Source organism: Saimiri boliviensis, chromosome 2 (genome assembly GCF_048565385.1).
Source record: "Saimiri boliviensis isolate mSaiBol1 chromosome 2, mSaiBol1.pri, whole genome shotgun sequence".
Taxonomy (NCBI): domain Eukaryota; kingdom Metazoa; phylum Chordata; class Mammalia; order Primates; family Cebidae; genus Saimiri; species Saimiri boliviensis.
The window spans coordinates 79,219,202-79,230,986 of record NC_133450.1 but is presented as its reverse complement, the minus strand read 5'-3'; the positions used below and the strand labels follow the sequence as shown (position 1 = coordinate 79,230,986).

Here is an 11,785-nt window from a genome sequence, read left to right as displayed (position 1 = left end):
TCCTCAAAGAATTAAAAGAAGTCATGGACAAAGCCGGTAACATGATGTATGATCAAAATGTAAATACAATTAAAAAGATAGAAAACCTAAAAAGAAACCAAGAAGAAATTCTTGAGCTGAGAAGTACAACTAAAATGAAAAATTCAGAGGATTCCAAAGGCACATATGAACACATAGTGTAAAAATTTAGTGAAATTGAAGGTAAAACAATAGAAATTATTGAGTCTGAGGAATAGAAAAAATCATAAAGAAAAATAAACAAACTTTATGGGACCCTTAGGAAAATATCAAGCAGACCAACATATGCATTGTAGTCATGTAAAAATGAGAGAGAAAGGAAGTAAGAGAACATTTGAAGAAATAATAGCTGACAATTTCCCAAATTTGATGAAAGACATGAATATAAACAACCAGAAAGCTCAACAAAATCCAAATATGCTAACTTAAAGTGACCCATACCAAGAAATGTAATAATCAAACTGTCTAAAATTAATGACAGAGACTTTCGAACAGAGAAGCAACTCATCACATATATGGGATTCTCAATAAATTTAGCACATAAACTGGAAAACCCAGAGGAGATGGACAAATTTCTGAAAATATACAATCCTTCTAGATTAAACCAGGAATAAATAGAAACTGTAAACAGACCAATAGCAAGCACCAAGATTGAAAGGATAATGAAAAATTTACCAACAAAAATAGTCCAAGACTATACTGATTCACAGCTCAATTAGATCGGACATTCAAAGAAAAATTGGTACCACTACTATTGACACTATTCCAAAAGATAGAGAAAGAAGGACTCCTCCCTAAATCATTCTTGAAAGCCAGCATCACCCTAATACCAAAACTAGGAAAGGACATAACACAAAAAGAAAACTACAGACAAATATCCGTGGTGAACATGGATGCAAAAATCTTCAACAGAATACTAGAGAATTAAATCCAACAGGGTATCAAAAAAAAAAAAAAAAATCCACCATGATTAAATAGGTTTTATACCCAGGATTTAGGGATGGTTTAACATATGCAAGTCAATTAACATGATATATCATATAAACAGAATTAATAGCAAAAATCACATAATCATCTTAATAGATGCAGATAAAGCATTTCAAAAAATACAGCATCCCTTTGATTAAAACACTCAAGAAAACTGGCATAGATGGGACATACCTTAAGGTAATAAACACCATCTATGACAAACCCACAGCCAATATTATACTGAATGGGGAAAAGTTAAAAGCATTTCCCCTGAGAACTGGAACAAGACAAAGATGCCCACTTTCATCACTTCTATTCAACATAGTACTGGAAATCCTAACAGATTAGTCAGGCAAGAAAAAGAAAAAAAGGGCATCCAAATTAGGAAAGAGGAAGTCATACAGGAACTGTTTGCTGATAACATGATTATGTACATAGAATACCCTAAAGACTCATCCCCAAAGCTCCTAGAACACAATCAGTAGCTCTGTTACAAAGCAACAGTGACTAAACTGCTGGATACCGTGGCTCACACCTATAATCCCAGCACACTGGGAGGCCAAAGTGGGAGGATCGATTGAGGTCAGGAGTTGGAGACCAGCCTGGACAATATGGTGAAACTCTGTTTCCACTAAATATACAAAAATTAGCCGGGTGTGATGGCAGGTTCCTGTAACCCCAGCTACCTAGGAGGCTGAGGCACAAGATTTGCTTGAACCCAGGAGATAGAGGTTGCAGTGAGTTGAGACTGCAACTCTTCACTTTAGCCTGGATGATAGAGCAAGGCTATTTTTTGAGAAAAATAAAATAATCATCACGATTTTTTGAGAAAAATAAAATAATAATAATACTTCCGATATTATATTTAATAGAAGCAGTGACAGTGCATATCCTTGCCTTGTACTGGATCTTAGCAGGAAGGTCTTCAGTTTTTCTCCATTGATTATCATGTTAGCTATGGGTTATTTATAAATGACCCTTATGTTGAGGAAATTTCATTCTGTACCTAAATTGTTGAGAGATGTTTATCAAGACTTGCACCATCCCAAGCCTAAACCAGGAGGAAGTTGAAACCCTGAATAGACCAATAATAAGGGCTGAAATGGAGGCAGCAATTAATAGCTTACAACCAAAAAAATCCTAGATCCAGATGAGTGTACAGCCGAATTCAACCACATGTACAAAGAGTAGATTGTACCACTCTTTCCGAAACTGTTTCAAACAATACAAAAAGAGGGAATCCTTCCCAAATCATTTTATGAGACCAACATCACCTTGATAGCAAAACCAGGCAGAGGCTCAACAACAACAACAAAAAATTTCAGGCCAATATCCATGATGAACATAGATGCAATAATCTTCAATAAAATACTAGCAAACAAATTGCAAAAGCACATCAAAAAGCTTATCCATCACAATCAAGTAGGCTTCATCCCAGGGATGCAAGGCTGGTTCAACATACACAAGTCTATAAACATAAGCCACCACATAAACAGAACCAAAGACAAAACCACGTGATTATCTCAATACATGCAGAGAAGGCCTTCAACAAAATTCAACAGCCCTTTATGCTAAAGACTCTCAATAAACTAGGTATCAATGGAATGTATCTCATAATAATAAAAGCTATTTATGACAAACCCACAGAAAATATCAAACTGGATGGGCAAAAACTGGAAGCATTCTCTTTGAAATCTGGTGCTAGACAAGGATGCCCTCTCTCACCACTCCTAGTCAGTATAGTATTGAAAGTTCTAGCCAGAGCAATCAGGCAAGAAAAAGAAATAAAGGGTATTCAATTAGGAAAGGAGGAAATCAGATTGTCTCTATTTGCAGAAGACATGATTGTATATTTAGAAGACCCCATCATCTCAGCCCAAAATCTCCTGAAACTGATAAGCAACTTCAGTAAACTGATATGCAACTTCAGGATACAAAATAAATTTGCAGAAACCAAAAGCATTCCTGTACACCAATAGCAGACTAAGAGAGCCAAATCAAGAGCAAACTCCCATTCACAATTGCTACAAAGAGAATAAAATACCTAGGAATACAACTAACAAAGAATGTAAAGGACCTTTTCAAGGACTACTACAAACCACTTCTCAAGGAAATAAGAGGACACAAACAGATGGAAAAACATTCCATGCTCATGGTAGGAAGAATCAATATTGTGAAAATGGCCATACTGCCCAAAGTAATTTATAGATTCAACTCTATCCCTATCAAGCTACCTATGGTACTCTTCTCAGAAATGGAAAAAAAACCACCTTAATCTTCATATGGAACCAAAAGAGAGCCTGCATAGCCAAGACAATCCTAAGCAAAAAGAACAAAGCTGGAGGCATCATGCTACCTGATTTCAAACTATACTACAAGGCTACAGTAATCAAAACAGCATGGTCATTTTACCAAAACAGAGATGTAGACCAATGGAACATAAAAGAGGCCTCGAAGGCAAGGCCACATATCTACAACCACCTGATCTTTGACAAATCTGACAAAAACAAGCAATGGGGAAAGGATTTCCTGTTTAATAAATGGTATTGGGATAACCGGCTAGCCATGTGTAGAAAACAGAAACTGGACCCCTTCCTGACACCTTACACTAAAATTAACTTCAGATGGATTAAAGACTTAAACATAAGACATAACACCCTAAAAACCCTAGAATAAAACCTAGGCAAAACCATTCAGGACATAGGCATAGGAAAGAACTTCATGACTAAAACACCAAAAGCAATGGCAACAAAAGCCAAAATAAACAAACAGGATCTAATTAAACTCCAGAGCTTCTGTACGGCTAAAGAAACAATTATTAGAGTGAACTGGCAACCAATAGAATGGGAAAAAAATTTGCAATTTATCCATCTGAAAAAGGGCTAATATCCAGAATCTACAAAAAGTCAAAATAGATTTACAAGGAAGAAAACAAACAAACACATTCAAAAGTGGGCAAAGGACATGAACTGACACTTTTCAAAAGAAGACATTTATGCGGACAACAAACATGAAAAAATGCTCATCATCACTGGTCATTAGAGAAATGCAAATCAAAACCACTTGAGATACCATCTCACGCCATTTAGAATGGCAATCATCAAAAAATCTGGAGACAACAGACGCTGGAGAGGATGTGGAGAAATAGGAACATTTTTACACTGTTGGTGGGAGTGTAAATTAGTTCAACCATTGTGGAAGACAGTGTGGTGATTCCTAAAGGACCGAGAAATAGAAATTCCATTTGACCCAGCAATTCCATTACTGAGTATATCTCCGAAGGATTATAAATCATTCTATTATAAAGACACATGTACACATATGTTCATTGCGGCACTGTTTACAATAGCAAAGACCTGGCCCATCGATGATAGACTGGACAAAGAAAATGTGGCACATATACAACATGGAATACTATGCAGCCATAAAAAAGATAAGTTCATGACCTTTGTAGTGACATGGATGAATCTGGAAACCATCATTCTCAGCAAACTGACATAAGTAGAGAAAAACAAACACTGCATGTTCTCACTCATAGACAGGTGTTGAAAAATGAGAAGACATGGACGCAGGGTGGCAAGCATCACACACTGGGGTCTGTTGGGGGGGAATGGGGAGGGATGGGGGGTAGGGAGGTTGGGGAGGGATAACATGGGGAGAAATGTCAGATATAGGTGAGGAGGGGATGGAGGCAGCAAACCACATTGCCATGTATGTATCTATGCAACAATCCTGCATAATATGCACATGTACCCCAGAATCTAAAGTACAATAAAAAATATATGTATTTTTCTCTATATATAATATATAGAGAGAAAGAAAAAATGCTGCATTTTGTAAATGCTTTTTATGCATCAATTGAAACGATTATATTGTTTTGATTTTCCAGTATGCCATTGTGAGATATCACACGGCTCATTTATGTGTTTTAATTCAGACTTACATGCCAGAAATATATACACTTGTCCATGGTATATAATCTTCTGAAGTGTTAGTGAATTTGGTTTGCTAATATTTTATTGAGAAATTTTGCATCAGTGTTTCATCAGAGATATTGGTCTGTAGTTTGTTTTTTGTTTGTTTTTTTCCCTGCGAGTTCTTTGTCCAGTTCTAGTATCAATGTGATGCTGGGCCTATAAAATATAGTCAGATGTGTTTTCTTTACCTCTATATTTTGAAAGCATTCAAGAAGTATTGGTAATAATTGTTTGAATGATTGGTAGAATTCAGCTTGAATTCATCCAAGCCATCTGGTCCTGATATTTTCTTTCTTGGAAGATATTTAATAAGTTCTTAAATTCTTTTATTTCTTATCAATCTGTTCAAGATTTCTATTTCTTCTTGATTCAATCTTGATAGGCTTAATTTTTCTAAAAATTTATTCACTTTTTCCACGTTATCCAGTTTGTTGGCATATAATTGTTCATAATAGTCCGTTATGATTTTTTAAATTTCAGAGGCATCTGTTGTAGTGTGTCCACTTTCGTTTCTTATTTTATTTTTTTGAGTCATCCGTCTTTTTCTTAGTCTAGCTAGACACATGTCAATTTATTTTGTAAAAAACCCATTTTTAGTTTTATTCATTTTTTCTTCTTTTTCTTTTTTTCTTTCCTATTCTCTGATTATTTCTGTTCTTCAATCTGCTAATTTTGAGCTCATTTTATTTTTCTTATTCTAGCTTTTTGGAACATAATGTTAGACTATTTATTTAGCATTAGTCTTTTTTAAATGAGCCATTTATTATTATAAAATGTTTTCCTTGGAACTACTTTGACTGGAGTTGCAACTTGGCAGGTTCCTGCCCGGAAGCAGCAACCAAAGCGCCCAAAGACTGGCAACATGGTGCGGTGGGAAAATAAGGCAGCTGTTGCGCTGTGTATGGATGTGGGCTTTACCATGAGTAACTCTTTTCCTAGTGAAGAAATTCCCATTTGAACAAGCAAAGAAGGTGATAAACATTTTGGTTCAGCGACAGGTGTTTGCTGAGAACAAGGATAAGATTGCTTTAATCCTGTTTGGTACAGATGGCACTGACAATCCGCTTTGTGGTGGTGATCAGTATCAGAACATCACAGTGTACAGACATCTGATACTGCAGGATTTTGATTTGCTAGAGGACATTGAAAGCAAAATCCAACCAGGTTGTAAAGAGGCTGACTTCCTGGATGCACTAATCGTGAGCATAGATGTTATTCAACATGAAACCACAGGAAAGAAGTTTGAGAAGAGGCATATTGAAATATTCACTGACCTCAGCAGCCGATGCAGCAAAAGTCAGCTGGATATTATAATTCATAGCTTGAAGAAACGTGACATCTCCCTGCAATTCTTCTTGCCTTTCTCACCTGGCAAGGAAGATGGAAGTGGAGACAGAGGAGATGGCCCCTTTCTCTTGGGTGGCCATGGGCCCTCCTTTCCACTAAAAGGAATTACCAAACAGCAAAAAGAAGGTCTTGAGATAGTGAAAATGGTAATGATATCTTCAGAAGGTGAAGATGGGTTGGATGAAATTTATTCTTTCAGTGAGAGTCTGAGAAAACTGTGTGTCTTCAAGAAAATTGAGAAGCATTCCATCCACTGGCCCTGCTGACTGACCATTGGCTCCAATTTGTCTATAAGGATTGCAGCCTATAAATCAATTCTATGGGAGAGTTAAAGAGACTTGTACAGTTGTGGATGCAAAAACCCTAAAAAAAGAAGATATACAAAAGCAAACAGTTTATTGCTTAAATGATGATGATGAAACTGAAATTTTAAAAGAGGATATTATTCAAGAGTTCCACTATGGAAGTGATATAGTTCCTTTCTCTAAAGTGAATGAGGAACAAATGAAATATAAATCGGAGGGAAGTGCTTCTGTTTTGGGATTTCGTAAATCATCTCAGGTTCAGAGAAGATTCTTCATGGGAAATCATGTTTCAAAGGTCTTTGCAGCAAGAGATGATGAGGCAGCAGCAGTTGCACCTTCCTCCCTGATTCATGTTTTGAATGACTTAGACATGGTGGCCATAGTTCAGTAAGTTTATGACAAAAGAGCTAATCTCAAGTGAGCGTGGCTGACTGAAGATTAGCTCATATCAAATGTTAACTATGAGTGTTAGGTGTATGTGCAGCTGCCTTTCATGGAAGACTTGAGGCAATACATGTTTTTATCTTTGAAAAACAGTAAGAAATACACTCCCACTGAGGCACAGTTGAATGCTAGTGATACTTTGATTGACTCCATGAGCTTGGCAAAGAAAGATGAGAAGACAAACACCCTTGAAGCCTTGTTTCCAACCACCAAAATCCCAAATCCTCAATTTCAGAGATTATTCCAGTGTCTGCTGCACAGAGCTTTATATCCCTGGGAGCCTCTGCTCCTAGTTCAGCAGCATATTTGGAATATGCTGAATCCTCCTACTGAGGTGCCAAAGAAATCTCAGATTCTGCTGTCTAAAATAAAGACTTTTTCCTCTGATTGAAGCCAAGAAAAAGGAACAAGTAACTGCTCAGGATGTTTGCCAAGACAACCATGAAGATGGACCCACCATTAAAAAATTAAAGACTGAGGAAGGGGGAGCCCACTTCAGCATCTCCAGCCTGGATGAAGGCAGTGTCACCTCTGTTGAAAGTGTGAATCCTGCTGAAAACTTCTGTGTTCTAGCAAAACGGAAGAAATCCAGCTTTGAGGAAGCAAGTAACCAGCTCATAAATCACATCAAACAGTTTTTGGATACTAATGAAACACTGTATTTTATGAAGAGCATGGACTATATCAGAGCCTTCCGGGAAGAAGCCATTAAGTTTTCAGAAGAGCAGCGCTTTAACAACTTCCTGAAGGTCCTTCTAGAGTAAGTGGAAAGTAAACAATTAAATCATTTCTGGGAAATTGTTGTTCAGGATGGAATTACTCTGATCACCAAAGAGGAAGCAACTGGAAGTTCTGTCACAGCTGAGGAAGCCAAAAAGTTTCTGGCCCCAAAAGAAAAACCAAGTGAAGACACAGCAGCCGTATTTGAAGAAGGTGGTGATGTGGATGATTTATTGGACATGATATAGGTCATGGATGTGTGGGGAATCTAAGAGAGCTGCCATTGCTGTGATGCTGGGAGTTCTAACAAAACAAGTTGGAGGCAGTCATTCAAGGGGAGCCAGAAGCTCTGGAGAAATTCCCAGCAGGTTACCTGGAGGCAGATCACCTAATTCTCTCTGGAATGAACACACACATATATATTACAAGAGATAATTTAGACCCTATACAAGTTTATAGAGTCATTGTTGAAAAAAAAAAAAAAAAGAAGAAGAACTACTTTGACCACATTCCATAGGTTTTTATATACTGTGTTCTCATCATTGGCTCAAGATATTTTAAATTTTTTCTTATGAATTCTTATTTTACCCATCGGTAGTTCAGAAGCATGTTGTTTAATTTCCACATATTTATAAATTTTTCAAGATTCCTCCTGTTACCAATTTCTAGTTTCATATCATTATGTTTGGAAACAATGCTAGGTATGATTTCAATCTTAAATTTGTTAAGACTTGTTCTGTGGCCTAACATATGGTCTATCCTGGAGAATGTTCCACGTGCACTAGAGAAGAATGTACATTCTGCTGCTGTACAATGGAGAGTTTTATACAGTCTGTTAGTTCCATTTAGGTTAAAGTGCAGTTCAAATCTAGTATTTCCATGTTGGTTTTCTGTCTGATTGATCTATCTATTTTTGAATATGTATCATATTCTCCTGCTATTATTGTATTGGTACCTATTTCTTCCTTCATGTCCATTAATATTTGCTTTACATATTTAGGTGCATCAATGTTGAGTGCATATGTATTTACCACTGTTATATCCTCTTAATAAATTGATCCATTTATCATTAAATAATTATCTTCTTTGTCTCTTGCAACAGCTTTGACTTGAAGTCTGTTTTATCAGATATGTTAAGTATTGCTGCCAATCTATTCTCTTTTTAATATTATTTGCATGGAATATCTTCCTCCTCCTTTTCGTTTCAACATATGTGTGTCCTTAAAGCTTAAAAGGATCTCTTGTAGGCAGCATGTAATTAAATATTGTTTTTCAATCCATTCAGTCACTTTGTCTTTTGCTTGGAGAATTCATTCATTTATATTCAAGGCTATCATTGATAGGTAACAACTCACCACAGCCGTTTTTTTTTTTTTTTTTTTTTCTGATTGTTTTGCATCTCCTTTGTTTCTTTCTTCCTCACTTATCATTTTCATTTTTAATTTGGTAAGTTTTCATAGTCCTTAGCTTTAATTCCTTTCTCTTGATAATTTGTATATCTATTGTCAGGTTTTTTGTTTGTTTGTTCATTTCTTGTGGTTTTAATGAGGCTTAACAAAAAGGCTCATATTAGAGATGTGTATGATTTATATATTGTCGTTAAAATATTGAAGTAGTCAGCATTTGACTATGTATTTGCTTCTACCAGTAAATGTTATACTTTCATTTGTATCATTGTAGTACAAATGTTCCATTACTTATAATGGTGATACATCCCAGTAAACCCATTTTAAGTTGAAAATCCTGTAAGTAGAAAATGCAATTAATACATCTAACCTACCCAAAATCATAGCTTAAAATAACATGCCTTAAATGTGCTTACAACATTTATGTTAGCCTACAGTTAGGCAAAATTATTTATACAAAGCATATTTTTATAATAAAATATAGAATTTGTCATGTATTATGTATCACTAACCCAGGAAAAGTTCAAAATTCAAAGTATGTTGAGATTGTAATTGTTTCACACAATCATAAAGTAAAAAAATAGTAAATCAAATCATCACAAGTTGGAGGTCCATCTCTAATTATCATCTTTTTGTTTCTGTTTGAAGAACTTATTTAAGCATTTCTGGCAGTGCATATCTAGTGATGAATTCCTTCTGCTTTTTTGTTGTTGGGGAAGACTATTTCTCTTTTATTTCTGAATGATGGTTTTGCTGGGCAGAGTATTCTCTGTTTGCAGAATTTTTTTTCTTTCATCACTTTGAATATATCATCTGATCCTCTCCTGGACTGCAAAGTTTCTCCTGAGAAATCTGATAGTCTAATGGCACTTATATGTGACTTGTTGCTTTTTTCCTACTGACTTAACAACTGTCTCTTTGTCCTTGACTTTTGACAGTTTGACCATAATGTGCCTTGAAGTGGCTATCTTTTGTTTGTATCTGTTTGAAGATCTTCCATGTTCATGCATCTGACTGTCCAGATCTCTCCCAAGACTTGGAAAATTTTAGCAATTATTTCATTAAATAAATTTTCTGTCCCTTTCACCATCTCTTCTCTTTGTTCACAAATTATGAGTATTTGTTTGTTTGATGGTGTCCCATAAGTCCTATAGGCTGTCTTTTCACTCCTTTTTATTCTTTTTTCTCCTTTTCTTCAAATTTATTTCAAAATATATATCTTCTAATTGACAGATTATTTATTCTCCTTGATCTAGTCTGCTGTTAAAGTTATATATTCTAATTTTATTTCCCTGATTGAATTTTTTGGCTCTAAGATTTCTGTTTAGTTCTATTTTATTATATATCCCTCTTTGTTGAATCTCTCATTTAAATTACAAATTGTTTTTCTGATTTCTTTGAATTGTCTACTTGTGTTCTCTTGTACCTAACAGAATTTCCTTAAGATCATTAATTTCAATTCCTTTTAATGCAATCCATAAATTTTTATTTCTTTGATCTCAGTTAATAGAGAATTATTGTTTTTTGATGGTTAGTGTCATGTTTCATTGTTTCTTCATGTTTCTTGTGTCCCTGAATTGATGTCTATGCATCTGGTATTATAGCCACCTCTTACAAATTTTACAGAGTGGTTTTCATAAGGGAAGAGTAACACCTGCAGATAGACCTGAAGGTGTTTGTGGGGCAGGCTGTGGTAATTCTGTTTCCATGGGGGCACATTGGCATAGTCTCCCAAGCAACTTCTTTAGTTGTGACTAATGTCAACAATGACTGCAAATGCCTTAGTAGTCTAGGCTGCAGGACTTTTTGACAGGGATATTGGCTGTGTAGTTTATAAGGGCAAGGGGTTCAGGGATTCTCCTGTGCTTGATTTTTCTTTCAGTGAAGTATTATAGATAAGGAGATCTATTTTGGTATTGGGTCTGAAATAGCCTACAGCCAACTGCAGTGGCATTGGGATCCAGGCCCAGATGCTTAGACAAGCTGCAGAGCTAGGATTCTAGGCTTAGGATCTTGTAAAACTACTATAGCACCTGGGACTTGAAGTGTCGATTCACTTTTAAAGCATAATTAGAGGCAGTTCTTTCATTAAGCCTGGAGTCTTTTAGTCTAAGGCACACCTCAGCACTTTGGGCCCAGATGCTAAGCTGTAGCTGTGATTTTCACCCTGGTGGAAAATTCAAGCCATAACAAGACATTTATATTGATCTAAGAAGACCCTTCGTGTGTCTAAACAGTTGCTCTGATTCCATTACATAAGATGCAAATTATTCAGTAGTCTAATAAAAATGTCAAGCAGTTAAGTGTAAAAATAAGGCTTAGTATTAGAGGGCCAACATGAAATCACAAGAATGAAAAATTCCCACTGCCTGAAACAATAAAAAATGAAACAGTCAAAATATGTGAAAATAGTTGTCAAGATAATGAGTATCAAACAACAAAGGAAACAACAAGATGTACCTTATAATTTTTCTATATTATAGTCATGCTAGAGTTTTTGGGACTTGCACAGGGAAGAGAACACCAGGAGTCTTTTTTTGTTTCAATTTTTTATTCTTTAATTCTTTTATTTTTTTTTAATATTTATGGGTACATAGTA

The 11,785-nt window shown here is 35.7% G+C and overlaps 1 pseudogene; it reads left to right on the top strand.

Annotated features, from left to right (window-relative positions):
- Positions 1–5,826: 5,826 nt before the first annotated feature.
- On the top strand, positions 5,827–8,235 carry LOC101039275 (X-ray repair cross-complementing protein 5 pseudogene; annotated as a pseudogene).
- Positions 8,236–11,785: the final 3,550 nt, after the last annotated feature.